Source organism: Musca autumnalis, unplaced genomic scaffold (genome assembly GCF_047663935.1).
Source record: "Musca autumnalis isolate F117 unplaced genomic scaffold, ASM4766393v1 scaffold_4, whole genome shotgun sequence".
In the NCBI taxonomy this organism is placed as follows: Eukaryota; Metazoa; Arthropoda; class Insecta; order Diptera; family Muscidae; genus Musca; species Musca autumnalis.
The window spans coordinates 232,732,437-232,759,562 of NW_027411977.1; the positions used below are offsets into that span (position 1 = coordinate 232,732,437).

The following is a 27,126-nucleotide window of genomic DNA, read 5'->3' on the forward strand; positions in this document are numbered from 1 at the left end:
ACGTTGTTATCGAACAACTTTTCTATGAAAAAGGTTTATATCGAACAACTTTTCTATAGGAAAAATTGTTATCGAACAACTTTTTTATAGAAAAAGTTGTTATCAAACAACTTTTTTTATAGAAAAAGTTGTTATCGAACAACTTTTTTATAGCAAATATTTTTATCGAAGAACTTTTCTATAGCAAAAGTTGTAATCGAACAAGTTTTTTATGGAAAATGTTGTTATCGAACAACTACTCCCAACGAAAAGTTGTTATCGAACAACTTTTTTATAGAAAACGTTGTTATCGAACAACTTTTTTATAGAAAAAGTTATCAAGAACTTTTCTTTAGCAAAAGTTGTATTCGAAGAAGTTTTTCATAGAAGAAGTTGTTATCAAACAACTTTATTATAGAAAAAGTTATTTTTATAGAAAAAGTTGTTATCGAACAACTTTTCTATAGAAAAAGTTGTTATCGAACAACTTTTCTATAGAAAAAGTTGATATCAAACAACTTTTCTATAGAAAAAGTTGATATCGAACAACTTTTCTTTAGAAAAAGTTGATATCGAACAGCTTTTCTTTAGAAAAGTTGTTATCGAACAACTTTTTTTTATAGAAAAGTTTGTATCGAAGAAGTTTTTAATAGAAAACATTTTTATCGAACAACTTTTCTATAGAAAAAACTGTTATCGGAAAACTTTTCCATAGAAAAAGTTGTCATCGAACAACTTTTCTATAGATAATGTAGTTATCGAACAATTTTTTCATATAAAAAGTTGTTATCGAACAAGTTTTTTATAAAAATAGTTGTTATCGAACAATTTTTTTAAAGAAAAAGTTGTTATGGAACAACTTTTTTATAGAAAAAGTTGTTATAGGACAACTTTTTTATAGAAAAAGTTGTTATCGAACAACTTTTTTATATAAGAAATAGTTATCGAACAACTTTTGTATAGAAAAGTTGTTATCGAACAACTTTTTTATAGAAAAAGTTGTTATCGAACAAATTTTCTATAGAAAATGTTGTTTTCGAAGAACTTTTATCTAGAAAAAGATGCTATCGAACAACTTTTCTATAGAAATGGTTTTCATCGAACAATTTTTCTATAGAAAAAGTTGTTATCGAACAACTTTCCTTTAGAAAATTTTGTTATCGAACAACTTTTCTATAGATAATGTAGTTATCGAAACAATGTTGTTATCGAACAACTTTTATATAGACAACTTTTCTATAAGTAATGTAGTTATTGAACAATTTTTCTATAGAAAATGTTGTTATCGCACAATTTTTCTCTAGATAAAGTTGTTATCGAACAACTTTTGTATGGAAAAATTGTTATCGAACAACTTTTTTATGGAAATGTTGTTATCGTACAACTTTTTTATAGAAAAATTTTTTATCGAACAACCACTCTCTAAAAAAAAGTTGTTACCGAACAATTTTTTATAGAAAAAGTTGTTATCGAACTACTTTTGTATAGAGAAGGTTGATATTGAACAACTTTTCAATAGAAAAAACTGTTATCGGAAAACTTTTCCATAGAAAAAGTTGTTATCGAACAACTTTTCAATAGGAAAAGTTGTTATCGAACAATTTTTCAATAGAAAAAGTTGTTGTCGAACAACCTTTCTATAGAAAAAGATGTTATCGAACAACTTTTCTATAGAAAAATGTGTTATCGGACACATTTTCTATATAAAAAAATTATTATAGAAAAAGTTGTTATCGAACAACTTTTTTATAGAAGAAGTTGTTATCGAACAACTTTTTCATGGAAAAAGTTATTATCGAACAACTTTTTTATAGAAAAAGTTATTATCGAACAACTTTTTTATGGAAAAAGTTATTATCAAACAACTTTTTATGGAAAAAGTTGTTATCGAACAACTTTTTTATAGAAAGAGTTGTTATCGAACAACTTTTTTACGGAAAAATTTTTTATCGAACAAATTTTGTATGGAAAAAGTTGTTATCGAACAACTTTTCTATAGAAAAAGTTGTTATCGAAAAACTTTTCAATAGAAAAAGTTGATATCAAACAACTTTTCTATAGAAAAAGTTGATATCGAACAACTTTTCTTTAGAAAAAGTTGATATCGAACAGCTTTTCTTTAGAAAAAGTTGTTATCGAACAACTTTTTTTATAGAAAAAGTTGTTATCGAAGAAGTTTTTTATAGAAAAATTTGTATCGAAGAAGTTTTTAATAGAAAACATTTTTATCGAACAACTTATCTATAGAAAAAATTTGTTATCGAACAACTTTTCTATAGAAAAAACTGTTATCGGAAAACTTTTCCATAGAAAAAGTTGTCATCGAACAACTTTTCTATAGATAATGTAGTTATCGAAAAATTTTTTCATATAAAAAGTTGTTATCGAAAAACTTTTTTATAGAAAAAGTTGTTATCGGACAACTTTTTTATAGAAAAAGTTGTTATCGGGCAACTTTTCTTTAAAAAAAGTTGTTATCGAACAACTTTTTATATAAAAAATAGTTATCGAACAACTTTTGTATAGAAAAGTTGTTATCGAACAATTTTGGTATAGAAAAGTTGTTATTGAACAACTTTTTTATAGAAAAAGTTGTTATCGAACAAATTTTCTATAGAAAAAGTTGTTTTCGAAGAACTTTTATCTAGAAAAAGATGCTATCGAACAATTTTTCTATAGAAAAAGTTGTTATCGAACAACTTTCCTTTAGAAAATGTTGTTATCGAACAACTTTTTTATAGATAATGTAGTTATCGAAACACTCTTGTTATAGAAAATGTTGTTATCGAACAACTTTTCTATAGGCAATGTAGTTATCGAACAACTTTTCTATAAGTAATGTAGTTATTGAACAATTTTTCTATAGAAAATGTTGTTATCGCACAATTTTTTCTCTAGATAAAGTTGTTATCGAACAACTATTCTCTAGAAAAAGTTGTTATCGAACAACTTTTTTTTAGAAAAAGTTGTTATCGAACAAATTTTCTATAGAAAAAGTTGATATTTTTATCGAACAACCACTCTCTAAAAAAAGTTGTTACCGAACAATTTTTTATAGAAAAAGTTGTTATCGAACTACTTTTGTATAGAAAAAGATTTTATCGAACAACTTTTCTATAGAAAAAGATTTTATCGAACAACTTTTCTATAGAAAAAGGTGTTATCGAACACATTTTCTATAGAAAAAAATTATTATAGAAAAAGTTGTTATCGAACAACTTTTTTATAGAAGAAGTTGTTATCGAACAACTTTTTCATGGAAAAAGTTATTATCGAACAACTTTTTTATAGAAAAAGTTATTATCGAACAACTTTTTAATGGAAAAAGTTGTTATCGAACAACTTTTTTACGGAAAAATTTTTTATCAAACAAATTTTGTATGGAAAAAGTTGTTATCGAACAACTTTTCTATAGCAAATGTTGTTATCGAACAACTTTTCTAAAAAAAAATGTTATCGAACATTTTTCTAGGGCAAAAGTTGTTATCGAACAACTTTTTTTATGGAAGATGTTGTTATCGAACAACTTTTTTTTTATAGAAAAATTTGTTATCGAACAACTATTCTATAGAAAAAGTTGTTAGCGAACAACTTTTCTGTAGAAAATGTTGTTATCGAACACCTTTTGCATTGAAAAATTTGTTATCAGTAAACTTTTCTATTGAAAAAGTTTTAATCGAACAACTTTTCTATAGAAAAAAATGTTATCGGAAAACTTTTCCATAGAAAAATTTGTTATCGAACAACTTTTCTTTAAAAAAAAGTAGTTATCGAACAACTTTTCTATTGATAATTTAGTTATCGAACAACTTTTTTATTATCGAACAACTTTTTCTATAAAAAAGTTGTTATCGAACAAATTTTTTTATAGAAAAAGTTGTTATCGAACAACTTTTTTTTATAGAAAAAGTTGTTATCGAACAACTTTTTTTATAAAAAAAGTTGTTATCGAACAATTTTTTTATAGAAAACTTTGTTACCGAACATCTTTTTTATAGAAAAACTTGTTAGCGAAAAACTTTTTTATAGAAACAGTTGTTATCGAACAACTTTCTTCCAGAAAGGGTCTATCGAAGCACCCTTTCTTTCAGAAAGGGACTATCGAAGCACCCTTTTTCCCAGAAAAGGTCTATCAAAGCACCCATTTTCCCAGAAAGGGTCTATCGAAGCACCCTTTCTTCCTGAAAGGGTCTATCGAATTACCCTTTCTTCCAGAAAAGGTTTAAAAATTGGTTACGCAAAACTTGTTTATCTTATTAACCAATTTTACCTCTAAAATGTTTCAGTTCAAATGTTTCCTTATTGTTATTGCCATAATTCACCCAGTTTGTAACCTATTTTTCCATAATAAATCCACACACTCCATAGTCACCTTACAACAACAACAACTACTTATTGTATATTAAGCACCTAAGGACATTTTTGGGTCGCTAGGGCTAAGCCATTAAAGAATCAGTGAACACTTTCCTTAATACACTTGAGTGACTTCATTGGTTTATCATAAAAGAAGAGGAAGCCTATGGCTGAATGGTTAACGAGACGTCAGCTACAAGTACGCCATTTGTGTTCACTCACTCTCTTGTATAGCTGCAAAACAAATTCTCTGTTAAAGTAGCAGCAGCTGTAACATATAGCCTCGGCAGATGGACAATGAATTGCATCATTTGCAAAAGCACCGGTGGGGAACATGAGAGGCGGACAGGAGGTGAAATTGTGTTACATGCTAAAATACCCAAAGGCAAACACTTGCACTTATTTGCATTACAATAACAATAACAAGTGAAATAACGAGTGCGGTTGGACAGGGAGGGAAAGGAAGAGGTAGGAATGGAATTGTAAAGGTGCATTAAGGCAAAAGTTGATGTTCTTGTCGGCATGTTAACGGATAATCAGGACCACTTGCAGTAACATAATTTGTATACGTGATTTTCTTGCCAATATGAGTTCCTACTGGTGGCTGCTCAATAAATCTTCTCCCATGTGTAACTCGACAAAAGAAAGAGAAATCATGTTTTTCGATTTTCTTTAGATAGCAAAAACATCAACAATGTTTGACATCACTGAACTTTCAACTTTTCACTTAAGACTTTGTTCGTTAGTTTCCCTTTGTTACCAGGGATAAGATGGGATGTAAACTTTCAGATTTGTCGGCAACATAGCCATGGCTGATTCCGAAGAGATGTTGTTGTTGTCACCATGTTGATTTTAAATGTTGTCTTTTCATTTTGGTGTATTACATTTGAAGAAAATATTTTAAAAAGCTTTTCCTTTCTTTTAATTTTTTTGTTTTTCCTGCTCGTTGACAGCATAAATCGGATTAACGACAAGACAAGAAAAGTTGTAGCATCTGCACAAAGTAAATATTAAAATATACTTTTGGTTGTTTTACATATGTACAATAATGTGTTTTTATTTTAATAAACATAAGAGATTTTTTACGCAATTTCTCAAATGGAAAACAAATGTATTTTATGATAATGAAAAAATGTTGAGAATTTTTTGAAGTGTGATTGAGGATATGAAAGAAAATTTTGTAATGGATTCTTTTTAAAATAAAAAGAATAATATTTTGATATAATGGTGTATGACTAATATTAATTATCATTGCATTTGGGGCGTATACGTTTTTTATTGCGTATATTGTTACGTATATAGTCGTCGTAGACTACTTCATTATGACATTATCATCAGCCTACACAGTTGTAGTTTTCATTTCAATCCCAAAATATTCAAAAATCTAAGTCCATTACAAAAATATTGAATTTTTAAATTATGGACCTTGGAGCGTATGACTATTATTAATAGGGGAGTTGTTTTGCTAAAATGCTAATAACTTCAGGGGTTCTTAAGCGATTTAAGATCTAGAAAATGCAAATGAAAGAAAACGCATCAGATTATTTAGCTTCCTTTATGGGGATGTTGCGCAACCTATTGGAAAATATTTAAAAATCAAAATCTTTGCAGGAAAAAATTTAAATAATTTTGCCTCAGAAAAAAAACATAAAATATTTCCCATTTTTTATAGTCGGTTATAGTGATGTCGAGGTTACTGTAGGAGGTTTCGGCTTCCCTACCTACCTCACCCATTATTAGAATATCCAAAATGCTAACTCCATTACAAAAATATTGAACTTTTAAGTTATGGACCTTGGAGCGTATGACTATTATTATTAATAATGGAGTTGTTTTACTAAAATGCCAATAATTTCAAGGTTTCTTAAGCGATTTAAGATCAGGAAAATGCAAATGGAAGAAAACCCATTAAATTATTTAGCTTCCCTTATGGGAATGTAGCGCACCAATTGGAAAATATGTAAAAATCGAAGCCTTTGCAGAAAAAATTTAAATAATTTTGCCTCAGGAAAAAAACATAAAAATATTTCCCATTTTTTGTAGTCGGTTATAGTGATGTCAAGGTTATTATAGGAGGTTTGGGCTTCCTTTTCTACGTTATAATATTTTTTATATACATATTTGCTGGGCGTGATCATCCATCCTTATTATGTGACATAACCAAAATATTTCTTTTGAAACTATATTTTCTACTATTTCGATGTCGATATGCATCCCAAACTTTCATATTACGATGTTATCACCTCCGTTAGTAGATGTTGTTCTCATTTCAATACTAAAATATCCAAAAGTCTAGCTCCATTACAGACATATTGATTTTTTAAGTTATGGACCTTGGAGCGTATGACTATTATTAATAGATATGTTGTTTTACTAAAATGCAAATAACTTCAAGGTTTCTTAAGCGAATTAAGATCTGGAAAATGCAAGTGAAAGTAGACCCATAAGACTATTTATCTTCCTTTATGAAGATGTTGCAAAATCTTTTGAAAAATGTCCAAACTTCAAGGTCTTTGCAGAAAAAAAAATTAATTAATTTTGTATCAAAAAAAAAAAAATGAAAATATGTCCTATTTTTTATAATCGGTATAATAATGCCATTTATTCATTCTCGGAGATTTGGGGCTTCTCTTTCTATGTGACCCATTTGTAGGCATGCTGGGAATTGATCTTACATCCGCATTTCATGACATAACCAATATATTCCTTTTGAAAGTATACTTATTTATATTTCCATGTCAATCTACATCCTAAACTAGCTCACATTGACTTTGTTAGCTGTTTTCAGTTCAATCCTAAAATATCCCAAAATTTAGCTCCATTACATGGATATTGCATTTTTAAATTCAGGCACTTGGAGCGTAAGAGTATTATTAATAGATGAGTTGTTTTACTAAAGTGTCAATAACTTCAAGGTCTCTCAATCGATTTAAGATCTGAAAATGCAAATAAAACTAGACCATTGGACTTTTTAGCTCCCTTTAAGAAGGTGTTGATCAAACTATTGATAAATATTCAAAACTCAAGTCTTTGTAGAAATTGTGAATTTATGTAATCCTAATAAAAAGCCTCTGCTGGACATCATTAACACTGTCCACATATATTTCGAATGACTTTTTTCTCACTTAAAGTAATTTCGGAAAAAGTGTTGCAAGAATCCAGCTAACCCCCCTTCAAAGTAACCTTGATTTTACTGAAATTACTTTAAAAGTCACTAAACTCTATAAAATCATGTGTGTAAGTATCTAAGAGCGTGTTTGGACGCCATGCCTTATTAGCAAATACATGTCCTCAGCCAACAAATCGAGTCTATCATACGAAATGAGCAATAAATAACCGTAAAATAATTGTTGTCGTATCAGGCAACCGAAAAATGTTGACTTGTTGTATTACAACAACACTAACAATTTTATTTGTCAGACAAAACGTGCAATGCCTTTTATGTGTGGTTATTTATGTGGATGTTTGATTTGTAGCAATCTTGATGATGGTAAAGTCCTAAACTATCTCATTATGACATTGTCAGCCGCCTTGAGAGATGTAGTCTTCATTTCGATCCTAAAATATCCAAAAATGTAGCTCCTTTGCCAGAATCGTGAATTTTTAAATTCTGGTCCTTGGAGCGTATGAGTATTATTAATAGAGAAGTTGTTTTACTAAAATGCCAATAACTTCAATGTTACTAAACCGATTTCAAATCTAAAAAATGCATATGAAAGAAGATCTATTAGTTAATTTCGGTTACTTTAACAAGGTGTTGCGCAACCCATTGGAAAATATGTAAAAATCTTGGACTTGGACAGAAAATGTGAATTTCAGGTATAAAACTAAATTTGGATTTTATAAGAATTTGTTTCTTTAAAAGAGCATCAGACAACAAAAGGTGAATTTTTTAAGAACATTTTTTCAGCGAACATCGGACTACAGAACGTGGATTTTTTAAGAATATTTTTTGGGAGAACATCAGACCACAAAAGGTAGATTTTTAAGGAATATTTTTTTTCAGAGAACATCAGAATCACAAAAGCAGGATTTTTAAGGAATATTTTTGCAAACAACATCAGACAACAAAACATGGATTTTTAAAGAATAGTTTTTCAGGGAACATCGGACCACAAAAAATCGACATTTGAAGAATATTTTCTTTTTTCAAACGCCAGCAGACCATAGCACATGGATGTTTAAAGAATATTTTTTTCAGGGAATATAAGACCACAAAATATCGTCTTTAATAGAATATTTTTTCAGGGACCCTTATTTACGATCTGATGGTCTTTGAAAAAATATTCTTTAAAAAATCACGTTTTATGGTTAGGTTAAGACCAGATATTTTCATTTTCTGCAAAGACCTGGATTTTAACTTAATTTCCAACAACTTAATTTGCGCAACATTTTCCTAAAGGAAGCAAAATAACCTAATTGATTATCTTCCATTTGCATTTTTCAGATCCGAAATCGACTTAAAAACCTTGAAGTTATTAACATTTTAGTAAAACAACTTCGCTATTAATAATACTCATACGCTCCATAAGCCAGAACTTAAAAACTCAATATCCTTGTAATGGAGCTAAATTTTTGCATATTTTTGGATTTGGATCGCTACGCAAATGACAATGCTATAATGAGATAGATCAGAGCTTCATTTTCATTGGTTTTGCCACACCGATAAAACCGATAGTTTTGTAAGGCTCCTAAAACCGAACGGGTAATAGACTTCCGAACTCTCCGGTAATCTGTGTGTCTGCTGATCCCAGGCAAAATACCTTAAATAAATAAACCAAATTCTATTAATTATTTTAAATGCTTTTAATATTTGGATATTTCCATTTTCACATAATCTAAAATTCCTTGCAAATATTGTTGGTATCCTACCCAACGAAACCATTTTTTTTTTTCTTTTTTTGTTTAAATTAAATCTATTTACACGTGTGCTCACTTTGATTGCCAAAAACCTAACCTCCAAATACCTTGGAGTAATAAATAATAAAATCTGTCTATGAATCAGTCATGGCATCAAACGCCGTAGACTAAACAAATATCATGGCAGTCGGTTTAATGCCAGACAAAACGTGCTATGAATTCAATGAATCTCCGACAAAGGTGTATGATTAATATTAATTGTAATATTTGTCTAGATTACAAATAGTGATGGCTGCCAGGCAAGGAGAAATGTTTCTAAATTGATTACAGAAATTTTATATTCATAATTTAATTTGGATAACAAATTGTTGCAATTTGTTTTTAAAAATATATAGAAATTTTCTCCTCATCTGATGTCATCTCACAATTTGGCTTTTCTCACAAAATTTCGTGGTTATTTCATTGAGTCTGTTTCAGGTTTTATTTTATTTACCTTTATTTCTCATTATATTTGCTAAGGGACTATTGAGTTGAATACTTAACGTGTTGCTTAGCCAACAATTATACGACCCCATACACCAATAATTAATATTAATTATATGCTCCGAAGAAACTCCTATTAATATTAATTATACGTTAAGATTTGCGGCGAAATTTGGAGAACATGATTTAACTAAGAAATTATTGCAGAAAGATCAATATTGAATTTTTAAGTTCTGGCCCTTGGAGCGTATGACTATTATTAATTGAGGAGTTGTTTTACTAAAATGTCAATAACTTCAAGGTTTCTCAAGCGATTTAAGCTCAGAAACATGCGAATGAAAGACGACCCATTAGATTACTTTGCTTACTTTAAGAAAACATGGCGCAAGCTAATAGAAAATATACAAAACTCGTAGTCTTTGCGGAAAATATGAATTTCTGGTATAAACCAAACCTTAAAAATTCTTCTATTTGACATTATTAACATTGTACATATATCTTTCGAATGATTTTTTACTTCGGAAGAAGTCTTTGCAAGAATCCCTAACAATTTATATTAATCATACGTTAAGATTTTAGGTGAAATTAAGAGAGATGATTCTACCAAGGAAATTGTTACGGAAGTACCATCACCAGCGGTTTCGGATTATAAAAAATACGTTAAAAATGTATTACGACAAATTTTTAAAGCAGCAAATGACATTGGGACAAAAATATATGTATATTACTGTACTATGTAGATGCAGCCACACCTCACCACAAATTGTGCCAAATTACCCAACCTTATAGCAAATTCATTGAAATTACTGCTCGTTGAGTGATAATTTATTGAAATATTGTGACCTTAAATACAATTGTTCTACAAATATTCTTCACAAAAATATTCGTTGAAAATCAACATCATGTGGTCCTTGCTTGTTCAGAATATAATTTTTGCAATTTATAATCTGTGGCCTGTGGATTAAGGAAAAATATTTTTCTGAAAATCCATAGAATGAGGAACTAGAGGCTTCTTCCGAAAATATTGATTTAAATTTCAAAGGTTATCGGGCATGGATTTTTAAAGAATATTTTTTCAAAGACCATCGGATATGGATTTTTAAAGAATACTTTTTCCAAAGCCATCAGACGTGGATTTTTTAAGAAAACTTTTTTTCAAAGCCGAATATTGTCAAAAGGTCTAGGGGTCTTTTTACAATAATTCAAGTTTCGTTGTCTATTTCGTGGTAAATTTAAATTTTGTGTTCTACAAATATTCTTCTCAAAAATATTCGTTGAAAATCAACTTCATGAGTTCCTTGCTTGTTCAGAATATAAGTTTTTCAATTTAAAATTTGTGGCCTGTGGATTAAGGAAAAATATTTTTTGAAAATCCACAGAATAAAAGACTAGATGCTTCTTCCGAAAATATTGATTTAAATTTCAAAGGCTATCGGACATGGATTTTTAAAGAATATTTTTTCAAAGACCATCTGACATGGATTTTTTCAAAGACCGTCGGACATGAATTTTTAAAGAATATTTATTCAAAGGCCATCAGGCGTGGTTTTTTGAAGTTTTTTTTGCAAAGGCCGCCAGACCGCAAGACTTTGGATTTATAAATTTCTTACCGAATATTGTCAGAAGGTCCAGGGATCTTTTTGCAATAAAAATCCAATTTTTGCTGTTAGGTTAATATCAGAAATATACATTTTCTGCAGAGATCTGAATTTTAACTTAATTTCCAATGCCTTGCACAATATCTTCCTAAAGGAAGCAAAATGAGCTAATGGATCTTCTTCCATTTGCATTTTTCAGATTCGAGATCGGTTTAAAAACCTTGAAGTTATTGACACTTTACTAAAACAACTTATCTATTAATAATACTCATACGCTCCATGGACCAAAAATTTAAAAAAAATCAATATTCTGGTAATGGAGCTACATTTTTGCATATTTTAGGATTGAAATGAACACAACAGCTCCCTACGCAAATGACAATGCCATAATGAGATAGTTTAGGTCATCATTTCCTTTCTTTAGGATGTTACTTTAGGATGTAATATTTTCAATTTAAAATTTGTGACCTGTGGATTCAGGAAAAATATTCTTTGAAAATCCACAGAATAAGGGTCCACCTGCTTCTTTTGAAAATATTTTTTTTTAAATTAAAAACCATATGTAAATCTCTGAAAAATTAAATTAAAAAATTCACAATTTGTGATCTATTGGTCCTCTGAAATATTCTTTAATCCGCCTCCCTCCCAGTCAATATTAGAAATTCAATTTTTATCTACTTCTCATGCCTTAGTTAGCGTAAATTACAACTTCATTATACTGGCATTCCAAGTGGCAATTGTCAATAATGATAAAAGCCAGAAAAAAACTGAAGCGAAAATCTTCAACAAATTTGCTACTACATTCCCTTAAGTACTTTTTAATGTACAAATGGCACAAAAATAGAGCACAAAAAGGCAATGGCAGAAGAAAAAGAAACTTCAAACATTTCAGTGATCTTTAAACAATTTTTAAGTTTTTTTTTTGCAATTTTCTTTTGTCTTTGTTTAGAAATAATGCAGTGTAATAATGAGAAACTGCATGAAGAAAAAGCAGGAATTTCAATGTCCTTCCTTATCCTTGTAATACAATTTTTGTAAGAGTTTTTTATTTCAAGGTTTCAAGAAGTTTTTTCTTTTTGCTTCGAACTTAATCTGTGTTTTCAGTTGCATTTCTTTGGTATTCAAATAAACATTTGTATTGACTTTTTTGTTGTTGTTATTCTTGATGTTAAGTTTATTCCGAATTCCTAGAAAAAGATATACCAGGAAAAAAATTAAACTTCATCAAATAACGGCAGATAAGTAAAAAGTAATGCAAATCTGTAGAAGTCATGGGGAAGGGAAAACGTGTGTTTCTTGCAAGTCTAACAACTTGAGGTTTGGAATGCAAATATCTTTGTAATACAAAATAATATTTAGAATAAATAAACCTATAAAAAATAATATTAGAAATTGATTTATGGTGTTCTCAAAATATGACTAAATCTCCCCTTAAACTTGATTGGAGCGGATTAGCTCCAAAGCAAAAAATCTTCTACACCAAATTTCACTATAAGTCACCGAACAAACGGAATCCATATATATGCTATATATCGATCAAATATCAGTGACAATGTTGATTAATGAATTTGCAGGAATATTTCTAAAGTGTTCCTATAATAAAAATTAAATTATTTCGAAGGTAATTTTGAGGAGATGTTAATTTATCCAAGAAACTTCAATTTAGGCAATTGTTTTCAATAGAAGAAATATTCTCCATAAAATGTCACTACAGGCCACCGAAGAAAATAAATCTCTAGGTATAAGGTATGTCAATAAAATATAGGTTTTAAATTTGCTAAATTAAAAATTTAATATTTTTAACCAAGCGATCCCGCATGGCGTATTAGTGATATTCATTTTATGTGACTATGGGATGTATAATTTTTACAAAATTAAAAAAAAAATAATTATACGCCTTAAGCAATCCTAAAAACCCCTCTAGCATGGCACTTTTTGGTCCCGTTTTTGAAAAATCCATTTAATTCCACCTTTTACCTTAAGGTTTCTGATTTTAAGCCAATAAGTTCGATATAACCTCTTTATAGGTCTTCGGATTCAATGGAAGAAATATTCCTCATAAAATTTCATTATGGGTTACCATTCAAACAAAATCTGAAGCTATGATATAAATTAAGGAAAAATCGTAATTAAATTAAATATAACAAATTAAATTAATTTTAGGGGCTTATTTTGTAGTATTATTGAAGAGGTGCTAATTTGTCCCAGAAAACTTCAATTTAGGCAGTTGACGTCAACGGAAAAAATATTCTCCATAAAATTTCACTATAAGTCACCAAAGAAAACGAATACCTAGCTGTAATATATAACAATGAAATATTGGTTTTAAAATTGCTATATTAAAAATTATTTCGAAGGCAAATTTTTGCAGTATTTTTGAGGATATGTCAATTTGTCCAAGAAAACTTTAATTTAGGCAATTGGTGTCAGTGGAAAAAATATTCTCCATCAAATTTCACTATAGGTCACCGAAGAAAATAAATCTTTAGCTATAATGTATGTCAATAAAATATGGGTTTTAAATTTGCTATATTAAAAATTTAATATTTTTAACCAAGCGATCTCGCATGGCGTATTAGTGATATTAATTTAAAGTGACTATGGGGCGTATAATTTTTTATATTAAATAATATTACTTATACGCCTTAAGCTATCCTAAAAAATCTTCTAGCATGACACTATAGGTGATCTTTTTGGTCCCTTCTTGAAAAATCCATTTAATTACACTTTTTATCTTAAGGTTTCTGATTTTAAGCCAATAACGCCCATATAACCTCTTTGTAGGTCTTCGGATTCAATGGAAGAAATATTCCTCATAAAATTTCATTACGGGTTTCCATTCAAACGAAATCTGAAGCTATGATATAAATTAAGAAAAATTCGTAGTTAATTTAAATATAGCAAATAAATTATTTTTAGGAGCTTATTTTGTAGTATTATTGAAGAGGTGCTAATTTGTCCCAAAAAACTTCACTTTATGCAGTTGACGTCAACGGAAATAATATTCTCCACAAAATTTCACTATAAGTCATCGAAGAAGAAAAATACCTAGCTATAATATATAACAATGAAATATTGGTTTTAAAATTGCTATATTAAAAATTATTTCGAAGGCAAATTTTTGCAGTATTTTTGAGGATATTTTGAGGATTTGTCCAAGAAAACTTCACTTTAGCCAATTGGTGTCAGTGGAAAAAACATTCTCCATAAAATTTCACAATAAGTCACCGAAGAAAATAAATCTCTAGCTATAATGTATGTCAATAAAATATCGGTTTTAAATTTGCTATATTAAAAATTTAATATTTTTAACCAAGCGATCCCGGATGGCGTATTAGTGATATTAATTTAAAGTAACTATGGGGCGTATAATTTTTATTAATTAAATAATATTACTTATACGCCTTAAACAATCCTAAAAAAATCCTCTAGCATGGCACTATAGGTAACTTTTGGGTCCCCTTTCGAAAAATCAATTTAATTACAGTTTTTACCTTAAGGTTTCTGATTTTAAGCCAATAACTCCCATATAACCACTTTATAGGCCTTCGGATTCAATGGAAGAAATATTCCTCATAAAATTTCATTATGGTTACCATTCAAACAAAATCTAAAGCTATGATATGAGTTAAGAAAAAATCGTAATTAATTTAAATATAGCAAATAAAATTATTTTTAGGGCTAATTTTGTAGTAGTATTGAAGAGGTGCAAATTTATCTAAGAAAACTTCATTTTAGGCACATGGAGTCAATGCAAAAAATATTCTTCATAAAATTTCACTATAAGTCACCGAAGAAAATAAACCTCTAGCTGTAATATATGTCAACGGAATATCGATTTAAAATTTGGAATATTCAAAGTTTTGTAATTTTCAACAAAGCGATCCAGAATGGCGTATTAGTGTTATTAATAAGAGGTGACTATGGTGCGTATAATTTTTGTAAATTAATAAATATTACTTACACGCCTTAAGCACTCCTAAAAAGGTAGTTTTCATTATCACAACATTCAAAATTTAAGATAAAACAAAAAAACTTCTCTAAATTTTCTCCCTGTAAATACGTTCCCCATAAATTTCTCTCTGTAATCAAAAATCACAATAGAAAAAAATCCATTGCATGGATTTGAAGTTAAATCAAATAAAATCCCCACAGATCAACAATGAATGTCGTCTCTTCTGCTGCTTAGCTGTGGCAGAAGGATAATACAAAAAGCAGAAAGCCGACGACGAAAGAAGCGATACAGCAAAAAGTACACAACAAGTGCCCGGGACAAAAAGAAACACGAAACAAATCTAAAAGTGAATTGAATGAGTAGTACTTTAACACAATTTCCTTGGCATTAATTTTATGTGAGTTACAGCCACCGTCACCGTCATCATCATCGTCACCGTAACATCCGTAGTCGGTTTTTCTGCCTGTCTGCTTGCTCTTCTTCATGAAGGTCACCAGGGTTTGTTTTATGAACTCGTCATTTTTTCCTCAACATTGGTTTGCTTCCCTATTTCCGTTTCGTGTAACTGCTTTTGATACATTTCTTTATGACCATTTGAAATTGTTTTTGCTTAAACTTCAACCTTCATGATTTAAATTAAGGACAAGAAAGAGATATCCTTCAGGTTCCAATGTGGACATTGCATGTCAAATAAAACAAAACAGGGAAAAAAATATTTGTGTTTGCCCTTTTACACTTCTTACGTGCACACTACTAAATTGTCATTATCAAGTAAAACGTCAGGGAGTGGGGGGTAGCTTAATGGAAACATCTTTGCAAACTTGCTTTTCTTTCCGCTCCTTCATGCCTTTTGTGCTCTCTTTCTTTCTTTGATGGACATTAAGTGTAAAAGCGCATAATTTGTTTATAATAACGACCAAATGTCTTTCATATTTTTTTTGCGTTCTCCGCTGCTGCTACTCGTAGTGTCTTGAGTTCATTAGGATTAATAAGGGTTATGATATTATGAAGGATAATATCCTTGACCTACATTTATAAACAGAAATGTGATACATTGCTTTGTTGAAGTTTGAAAAAAATAAATGAATGCAAATGTTTCTAAGACAAGTAAAAAAGTATCAGTCGGCTTTGCCAACAGAGATATACCCTCAGCCTGTGCAAATTAAAACACTTTTTTCACAAAAGATTTATGTATTTCGGGGGTTTCAAAATTTTGATCTCATGAACCGACAAAAATATTGATTAGGATTAAAGTTCAAAAATTTTGCGGAAAAGGTACTTAAAGGAATGGACCGACATAGACTATGGGGGTGCCATAGGGGGTTTTTACACCCTTCGGGCTGTTTTCTCAAGAAGTATGGACTTGCCCCTGAAACAACTTTTACCATCGTAATTGAGGCAGCGAATGTAAGTTGCTTCAACAAAAATCAAAGTGATTCAATATCAGGTCTTAAAGTGAACTTATCCAAAATTGTGTGTGGGAGGTACGGGATGAAGTGGACAAATATAGTCCATATTCGAACCTGATCTATTTCTGGTAGATATTATGTGAATGTGTAAAGTATGGCCCAAATCGGTCACTCCCATCAAGAGTTATCGTGCGCACAATTTTTCCGAATATTTTTGAACTTTTGGGGGAACGATATGGCTTATCTACGAACTTAAACTACGTTTGGAAACAATATTACGAAGGCCAAATTTTGGCCGGAATCGGCATATCCGTTCGAGAATTATCTTGCGCTTCCACCCATAAACAAACCCTATGTTTTTCAACTTTCAGGCTATTTTTCAGGAAGTATGGACTTGCCCCTGAGGAAACTTGTACCCTCGTATAGGGGACAGTGAATACAAGATGTTACAGCAAAAACCAAGTCGATTCGAGAGCAGGTCCTAAACTGAACTTTTCCGAAATTTTGTGTGGGAGGTACTCGACGGAGTTTACGGATTGAGTCGATATTGGAACCTCATCTAAGTCTGGTAGAAATTTCATAATGTGCAAAGTATGGACCAAATCGGCTACTCCCTTCAAGAGTTATCGTACGCACAAATTTTCCGAACATTTTCGAACTTTTGTGGGGCAGGTACCGGAAGGAGTGAACCGATATAATCCATCTTTGAACTTGAACTAAGTTTGGACAAAATATTATGAAAGCCAAATTTTGGACCGAATCGGCAGATCCGTTCGAGAATTATCTTGCGCTCCAACCACTACACACGGTGTCATAGGGTTTTTTGTAACTTTCAGGCTATTTTCTCAGGAAGTATGGACTTGCCCCTAATGAAACTTACAGTGTCGTATAGAGGACAGCGAATACAACTTTCGTAAACAAAAATCAAAGCGATTCGAGTCCAGGTCCTAAACTGAACTTTTCCGAAATTTTGTGTGGGAGGTACCCGAAGGATTGGACCGATTGAGTCCATATTGGAACCTTATCTAAGTTTGGTAGAAATTACACGATGTGCAAAGTATGGACCAAATCGGTTATTCCCTTCAAGAGTTATCGTGCGCACAAGTTTTGCGACAATTTTTGAACATTTGTGGGGGAGGTACCTGAAGGAGTGGACCTATATGGCCCATCTTCGAACTTAAATCGAATCTAGACAAAATATTTCGATACCCAAAATTTGAACCGAATCGATTGATCCGTTCGAGAGTTATCGTGCGCACCAGCCAGCCAGACAGACAGACAGACAGACAGACGGACGGACATTGCTAGATCTACTCAAAATTGTCTGAAACGGATATCGTACAAACATACTTGGGGTCTAAAACCATTATTTCGATGAGGCACATTTTTGGTCGTATCAAAGTGTAAATACCCTCTTTAGCCTAAAGGCTGAGGGTATAAAAAGTCTTAAGTTTCTGTTTCCACTGAACTACGCACAATAGTGCGTATAATTGATATTATTTTGGGGGGTGATCAGGGCGTATAAGTTATATTAATAAGAAAATCAACTAAAAAGTATGATATGAGAATTTAACTTCTCCATTGAGCCAACGATAACCCCAATAGTTGGTATTTGGAGCTTTGTAAAGTTCTCATAAAATTGTTTCCGTATTTGTTTAATATACCAAAAGCAGCGGAGACCTTTGAAATGCTGTCGCTTTTCTGTGTCCATATCAACTCAAATCTTTAGAAGGATTTTTTTTTTAATTTACCCGACTAATCAATCTTTCATAAGAGGTAAAAGAAATTCAATAAAAAATGGCTTTACTGTCAGCTATGAGTTGTATGAATTCCATACCGATTTATCTCCTGGTGAATCTGATAACAACCTGGGGCTGGCTTCCCGTTCTATGAAAATTTGAAATGAAAACTGTTATAAAGAAGAAAACTGTCAAATGAAAAAAAATATAAAGGAAATATTTTTCATTTCAAATTTTCATAGAACAAGAGCCCTTGGCCATTAAAAAGTTTACAAATTGTGGCATGTGACAGTATGAGCTTATAATTTTTTTTATGTAAATATGAGAAGCCCCAAAAGCGTCCATATTCTTACAAACCCTTAGAATGATTTGTTCAAAGTTTACCCAAAGAATCTATCTTCGGTACTAGATAAAATAAATTAAATAAAAAAATACTTTACATTTCCAGAACCTCACAATACAGTAAGGGATCTTTTAGTGATCTTAGAAAACATTTAAATATCTCTATGAGGCAAACAATATCTTCAAAGGTTTTGAATTTTACCTGCCGAGTCTTCTGTGATCTTCAAAATCACTAAATGCGTTCTATAACCTAGACATAACGTCAAACAATTGCCGGCATTTTCTAAAAACTGTAAACGGTCTTCAACATACCTCAAATAACCTTCAAATGTCCCCATGATCCTAAAATGATTTTCAAACATCGCGAAAGATTTTCTATATGACTTAGTAGACCTCCAAAGGTCTCCATTAGATGTCAAAACCTATTCAAAGTTTCCTATACCGTAAATAAATCTTTACACGGATTCTTTGAATCTCAGAACATGGACCTCACCATTTTAGTGAACAATGAAGGCCTTCTAATATCTCTATAACCCAGATATTACCTTCAAAGGTTTTGAATCTTACGTTCAGGTCTTCTGTGGACCTCAAAATTCACTAAATGTTTTATATAACCCATGTAAACCTTCAAAAGAATATCAGCAATCTTTAATAGGGGTTTTACAGACCAGAAATGACTTTCTAATGCTTGCATAAGCCTAAGATGTTCGGGAAGCATCACGAAAAGTCTTCAATTTAACGTAATAGACTTCCGAAGGCATTTAGTGGACCTCAAAATTCCTAAAACCATTGTAACCATTACTTTAACCTAAATAAACCTTTAAACGCATTCCTGAAATCTAAGCACACAATTAGCCGCCTCTTAGGAACCTGAGAGGACATTACAATATCTCTATTGACCTAATATAATCTTCAAGTATCATCAAGGAATTTCAGGGCAATTTAATAGACCTTTACATATCCTTTTTGAACCTCAAATGCCGACTAAAGACCTTCAGAACACAAATATTGGTATTTTAGAAACCTTAGAGGACATTTGCATGCCAATAGGAAAATAAGAAAAGCTTCAAATGTCTGAAAGTAACTTATGTGCAACTTACTGGACCTTTAATGGTCATCAATGAACATCTAAGCACGGTGGACGTTTTCTTTTTCACCTAAGCGAGCCTTCCAAGGTCGACCACAGAATTGAGATCAAATCTACTGTCTGAATGCTCCCAAAGATCATTCAACGAACACGTTATAGCAGACCTTCGGAACACAATTAGCAGTCTTTTAGAAACCTAAGAAGACCTTTCAGTGCATCTGTGAGCCTAAGATAAAATGTTTTAAAGGCAACTCTGAGCAACTTAATTGATCTTCAAATATCTCTTTTTTTCATGAGATACCGGCCGAGTTTCTCCTTTGGTGTCGTGTTCATTATTGGCAATCGTGCAAAACCTTTAATTCTATGCATTTCCATTGCCTAACTCCAACAATTCCAAACCATTTTCCTGAAATTGACGTTTTATAATTTGTGCATTGTTGCGTATGAGTATTATTATTTAATGACTTGTTTTACTAAATTGACCATAACTCAGAGACTACTTAATATTTCCCGGACATTACGATATTTTTTAAAACTGGACACTTATAACAAAAAATCAAAATTGTTTAAAGAAATATTGTAACATATAAACCCCTTCCAAATCAGCTTTAAATTTTCAAAATGTGAAAATTGCGCTGAAAATTCAAAAACTTTGTTTAGATACCTGGAAGTCTTCTTAATAAACCCACGTTTAGAACCTTTAATTGTATGCGTTTCCATTGCCTAACTCCAAGAATTCTGAAACATTTCCCTGAAATTGACGTTTTATAATTTGTGCCATGTTGCGTATAAGTATTATTAATTAATGACTTGTTTTACTAAATTGATCATAACTAAGGGAAATCTTAATATTTCCCGGACATTAAGATATTTTTTAAAACTGGACACTTGCAGCAAAAAATCAAAATTGTCAAAAGAAATACTGTAGTTTATAAACCACTTCCAAATCAACTTTAAATTTCCAAAATGTGAAAATTGCGCTGAAAATTAAAAAATTTTGTTTAGATACCTGGAAGTCTTCTTAATAAGCCCACGTTTAGAACCTTTAATTTTATGCATTTCCATTGCCTAACTCCAAGAATTCCGAACCATTTCCCTGAAATTGAATTTTTATAATTTGTGCCATGTTGCGTATGAGTATTTTTATTATTTACTTGTTTTACTAAATTGATCATAACTCAGGGAAATCTTAATATTTCCCGTACATTAAGATATTTTTTTAAAACTGGACACATGCAGCAAAAAATCAAAATTGTCAAAAGAAATATTGTAATTTATAAACCACTTCCAAATCTGCTTTAAATTTTCAAAATTTTAAATTTGTTGTGAAAATTCAAAAATTTTGTTTAGATACCTGGAAGTCTTCTTAATAAACCCACGCTTAGAACCTTTAATGTTATGTATTTCCATTGCCTAACCCCAACAATTCCAAACCATTTCCCTGAAAAGGAATTTTTAAACTTTGTACCATGTTGCGTATGAGTATTATTAATTAATGACTTGTTTTACTAAATTGTTCATAACTCAGAGAAATCTTAATATTTTTCGGACATTAGGATATTTTTTAAAACTGGACACTTGCAGCAAAAAATCAAAATTGTCAAAAGAAATATTGTAATTTATAAACCACTTTCAAATCCGCTTTAAATATTCAAAATGTGAAAATTGCGCTGAAAATTCAAAAATTTTGTTTAGATACCTGGAAGTCTTCTTAATAAACACACGTTTAGAACCTTTAATTTTATGCATTTCCATTGCCTAACTCCATAAATACCAAAACATTTCCCTGAAATTGAATTTTTATAATTTGTGCCATGTTGCGTATGAGTATTTTTATTATTTACTTGTTTTACTAAATTGATCATAACTCAGGGAAATCTTAATATTTCCCGGACATTAAGATATTTTTTTAAAACTGGACACATGCAGCAAAAAATCAAAATTGTCAAAAGAAATATTTTAATTTATAAACCACTTCCAAATCTGCTTTAAATTTTCAAAATTTTAAATTTGTTCTGAAAATTCAAAAATTTTGTTTAGATACCTGGAAGTCTTCTTAATAAACATACGCTTAGAAACCTGATTTTGCTCTTGGACCTCTTGTCTTTATGGATACCTGTGCAAATCACTTCATTTTATTTATTTCCATTGCTTAATTCCAAACTATTTTCCTGAAACTGAATTTAAAATAAAAAATAATCCCCTAGAGGTCGATTTTTTTTCAGTGTGTTCTTTAAACATTTAAAGTTAAGGCCTCGACACGTAGGAAGCATGGCATTCTTGCTGAAGTCATATCTGATAAAAAAAAATAAAGACCAACTTCGACCTAATAAAAAGATTTCAGAATCACATTTGAATTAGGTCGAACTTGGTCTTTAGTCATTTACCAGATATGACTTAAGCAAGAATTCCATGCTTCTTATGTGTCGAGGCCTTTATGCAAGCCCTTCAAAATGGTTTCTAGGAACTTTTGTCTATATATACCAAAAGTCTGTCTCTCTAATATGTGTGAAAATTCAAAATATTGTGCCTTCTCACACATACCCTAAACAAATTTACAAAATACCTACGATTTGTGCTTCGCCCGACCTTTCAAAACTTATTATATGGGAAAAACCTTTCTTCTCTGAAATACCGCCACATTTAATGCCCTAGACTCATGGTCTTCATTGGAATACATTGAAAACCTTTCTGCTCATACAATTCCATTACTAAACTCTAAAAATTCCCCTTAGTTTTGAAATTATTGAATTTAAAAAAGAGGGTACCATATTGCGTATGAGTATTATTAATTAATGGGTTATTTTACTAAATTGGCCATAACTCCGGCACATCTTAATATTTTCCGAACATTTTGACATTTTCTAAAACTAGGCACTTGTCGTAAAAATTGAAAATTGCTAATAGAAATTTTGTAATTTATAAACATCCTCCAAACCGGCCTCAGAATTTAATACCCCATTGAACGCGAGAAAAAACGTTATTTTATCATCATTTCCCTTTTCCGCTTTCATATTAATTATTATGTGATTTATTTTTCTCATCACGTTTACGTGTTTCCCGAGGCAGTAGATTTACTTTAGACAAAATTTCTGACTTTACCATGATCAAGTTTGATTCGGGGTCCATTGAACTAGATAATGAACTAGTTCGTTCAATTGAACTGGATTGTTACAAAAGATTTTTTATAATTGTATTTGAATCTGAAATATATATATATATATATATATATATATATATATATATATATATATATATATATATATATATATACATATAACAGGTAAGGTTTATAGGAATCTCGGGTGGAAATGTTTCAATATTTGCAGGATCACAGTTAACTTACTGATCTCAATCTGTCAGAAAACATATTATAGGGACTCTGATACCTTGAATGGAGCAAATATCCTCAGAAGGAGGTATATATAAAATATTTTTTTCTAATTAGATTGGAATCGGAGGAGTTCACAGTTTCAAAAAAATGCATTCATCCTTTGTTTTTTATTTTATTACCATATAAGTATGAAATTCTGGAATTTTGTCATACAAACCCCCCGTGACGTATGATTTATAATAATTATTTAATTTATGGTACCCCCTAGCGTATGACTATTATTAATTCGCCTTATTTCAGTAGTGATTTCAATGATTTGCTTCTAACTTTTGTAATTTTTCATCGATTTCGTTCATTCAAAGACCATTGAAATCTTGACACAGTAAAGATGAAGACCCATAATGGAGATATGAAATCCATATATAGTAATAGTGTGTGTTGGCCTACAAAAAGAGGTCCAGTTGTTAATGTCAATTTTAAAAGTTCATTATTGTTCAACAATACTACCCATAAACCCGGTTCTAATGAGTTGTTTAAAGATTTTCTTCATTCAAAATCTCCATTGTAATCCATGGCAGAGTAATTATTTATTTGTCATTATTTATTACTTTTTATTTATTAATTTTTGTTTATTCTTTATTATTTAATAATTTTTGTTTATTAATTTTATTATTTATTAATTTTTATTTATTATTTATTATTTATTATTTATTATTTATTATTTATTATTTATTATTTATTATTTATTATTTATTATTTATTATTTATTATTTATTATTTATTATTTATTATTTATTATTTATTATTTATTATTTATTATTTATTATTTATTATTTATTATTTATTATTTATTATTTATTATTTATTATTTATTATTTATTATTTATTATTTATTATTTATTATTTATTATTTATTATTTATTATTTATTATTTATTATTTATTATTTATTATTTATTATTTATTATTTATTATTTATTATTTATTATTTATTATTTATTATTTATTATTTATTATTTATTATTTATTATTTATTATTTATTATTTATTATTTATTATTTATTATTTATTATTTATTATTTATTATTTATTATTTATTATTTATTATTTATTATTTATTATTTATTATTTATTATTTATTATTTATTATTTATTATTTATTATTTATTATTTATTATTTATTATTTATTATTTATTATTTATTATTTATTATTTATTATTTATTATTTATTATTTATTATTTATTATTTATTATTTATTATTTATTATTTATTATTTATTATTTATTATTTATTATTTATTATTTATTATTTATTATTTATTATTTATTATTTATTATTTATTATTTATTATTTATTATTTATTATTTATTATTTATTATTTATTATTTATTATTTATTATTTATTATTTATTATTTATTATTTATTATTTATTATTTATTATTTATTATTTATTATTTATTATTTATTATTTATTATTTATTATTTATTATTTATTATTTATTATTTATTATTTATTATTTATTATTTATTATTTATTATTTATTATTTATTATTTATTATTTATTATTTATTATTTATTATTTATTATTTATTATTTATTATTTATTATTTATTATTTATTATTTATTATTTATTATTTATTATTTATTATTTATTATTTATTATTTATTATTTATTATTTATTATTTATTATTTATTATTTATTATTTATTATTTATTATTTATTATTTATTATTTATTATTTATTATTTATTATTTATTATTTATTATTTATTATTTATTATTTATTATTTATTATTTATTATTTATTATTTATTATTTATTATTTATTATTTATTATTTATTATTTATTATTTATTATTTATTATTTATTATTTATTATTTATTATTTATTATTTATTATTTATTATTTATTATTTATTATTTATTATTTATTATTTATTATTTATTATTTATTATTTATTATTTATTATTTATTATTTATTATTTATTATTTATTATTTATTATTTATTATTTATTATTTATTATTTATTATTTATTATTTATTATTTATTATTTATTATTTATTATTTATTATTTATTATTTATTATTTATTATTTATTATTTATTATTTATTATTTATTATTTATTATTTATTATTTATTATTTATTATTTATTATTTATTATTTATTATTTATTATTTATTATTTATTATTTATTATTTATTATTTATTATTTATTATTTATTATTTATTATTTATTATTTATTATTTATTATTTATTATTTATTATTTATTATTTATTATTTATTATTTATTATTTATTATTTATTATTTATTATTTATTATTTATTATTTATTATTTATTATTTATTATTTATTATTTATTATTTATTATTTATTATTTATTATTTATTATTTATTATTTATTATTTATTATTTATTATTTATTATTTATTATTTATTATTTATTATTTATTATTTATTATTTATTATTTATTATTTATTATTTATTATTTATTATTTATTATTTATTATTTATTATTTATTATTTATTATTTATTATTTATTATTTATTATTTATTATTTATTATTTATTATTTATTATTTATTATTTATTATTTATTATTTATTATTTATTATTTATTATTTATTATTTATTATTTATTATTTATTATTTATTATTTATTATTTATTATTTATTATTTATTATTTATTATTTATTATTTATTATTTATTATTTATTATTTATTATTTATTATTTATTATTTATTATTTATTATTTATTATTTATTATTTATTATTTATTATTTATTATTTATTATTTATTATTTATTATTTATTATTTATTATTTATTATTTATTATTTATTATTTATTATTTATTATTTATTATTTATTATTTATTATTTATTATTTATTATTTATTATTTATTATTTATTATTTATTATTTATTATTTATTATTTATTATTTATTATTTATTATTTATTATTTATTATTTATTATTTATTATTTATTATTTATTATTTATTATTTATTATTTATTATTTATTATTTATTATTTATTATTTATTATTTATTATTTATTATTTATTATTTATTATTTATTATTTATTATTTATTATTTATTATTTATTATTTATTATTTATTATTTATTATTTATTATTTATTATTTATTATTTATTATTTATTATTTATTATTTATTATTTATTATTTATTATTTATTATTTATTATTTATTATTTATTATTTATTATTTATTATTTATTATTTATTATTTATTATTTATTATTTATTATTTATTATTTATTATTTATTATTTATTATTTATTATTTATTATTTATTATTTATTATTTATTATTTATTATTTATTATTTATTATTTATTATTTATTATTTATTATTTATTATTTATTATTTATTATTTATTATTTATTATTTATTATTTATTATTTATTATTTATTATTTATTATTTATTATTTATTATTTATTATTTATTATTTATTATTTATTATTTATTATTTATTATTTATTATTTATTATTTATTATTTATTATTTATTATTTATTATTTATTATTTATTATTTATTATTTATTATTTATTATTTATTATTTATTATTTATTATTTATTATTTATTATTTATTATTTATTATTTATTATTTATTATTTATTATTTATTATTTATTATTTATTATTTATTATTTATTATTTATTATTTATTATTTATTATTTATTATTTATTATTTATTATTTATTATTTATTATTTATTATTTATTATTTATTATTTATTATTTATTATTTATTATTTATTATTTATTATTTATTATTTATTATTTATTATTTATTATTTATTATTTATTATTTATTATTTATTATTTATTATTTATTATTTATTATTTATTATTTATTATTTATTATTTATTATTTATTATTTATTATTTATTATTTATTATTTATTATTTATTATTTATTATTTATTATTTATTATTTATTATTTA

At 26.8% G+C, this 27,126-nt stretch overlaps 1 protein-coding gene across 13 annotated transcripts in view; it reads left to right on the top strand.

Annotated features, from left to right (window-relative positions):
- Positions 1-27,126, top strand: part of LOC141403712 (uncharacterized) — a 517,705-nt gene that overhangs the window by 472,688 nt on the left and 17,891 nt on the right. The window lies entirely within an intron of this gene.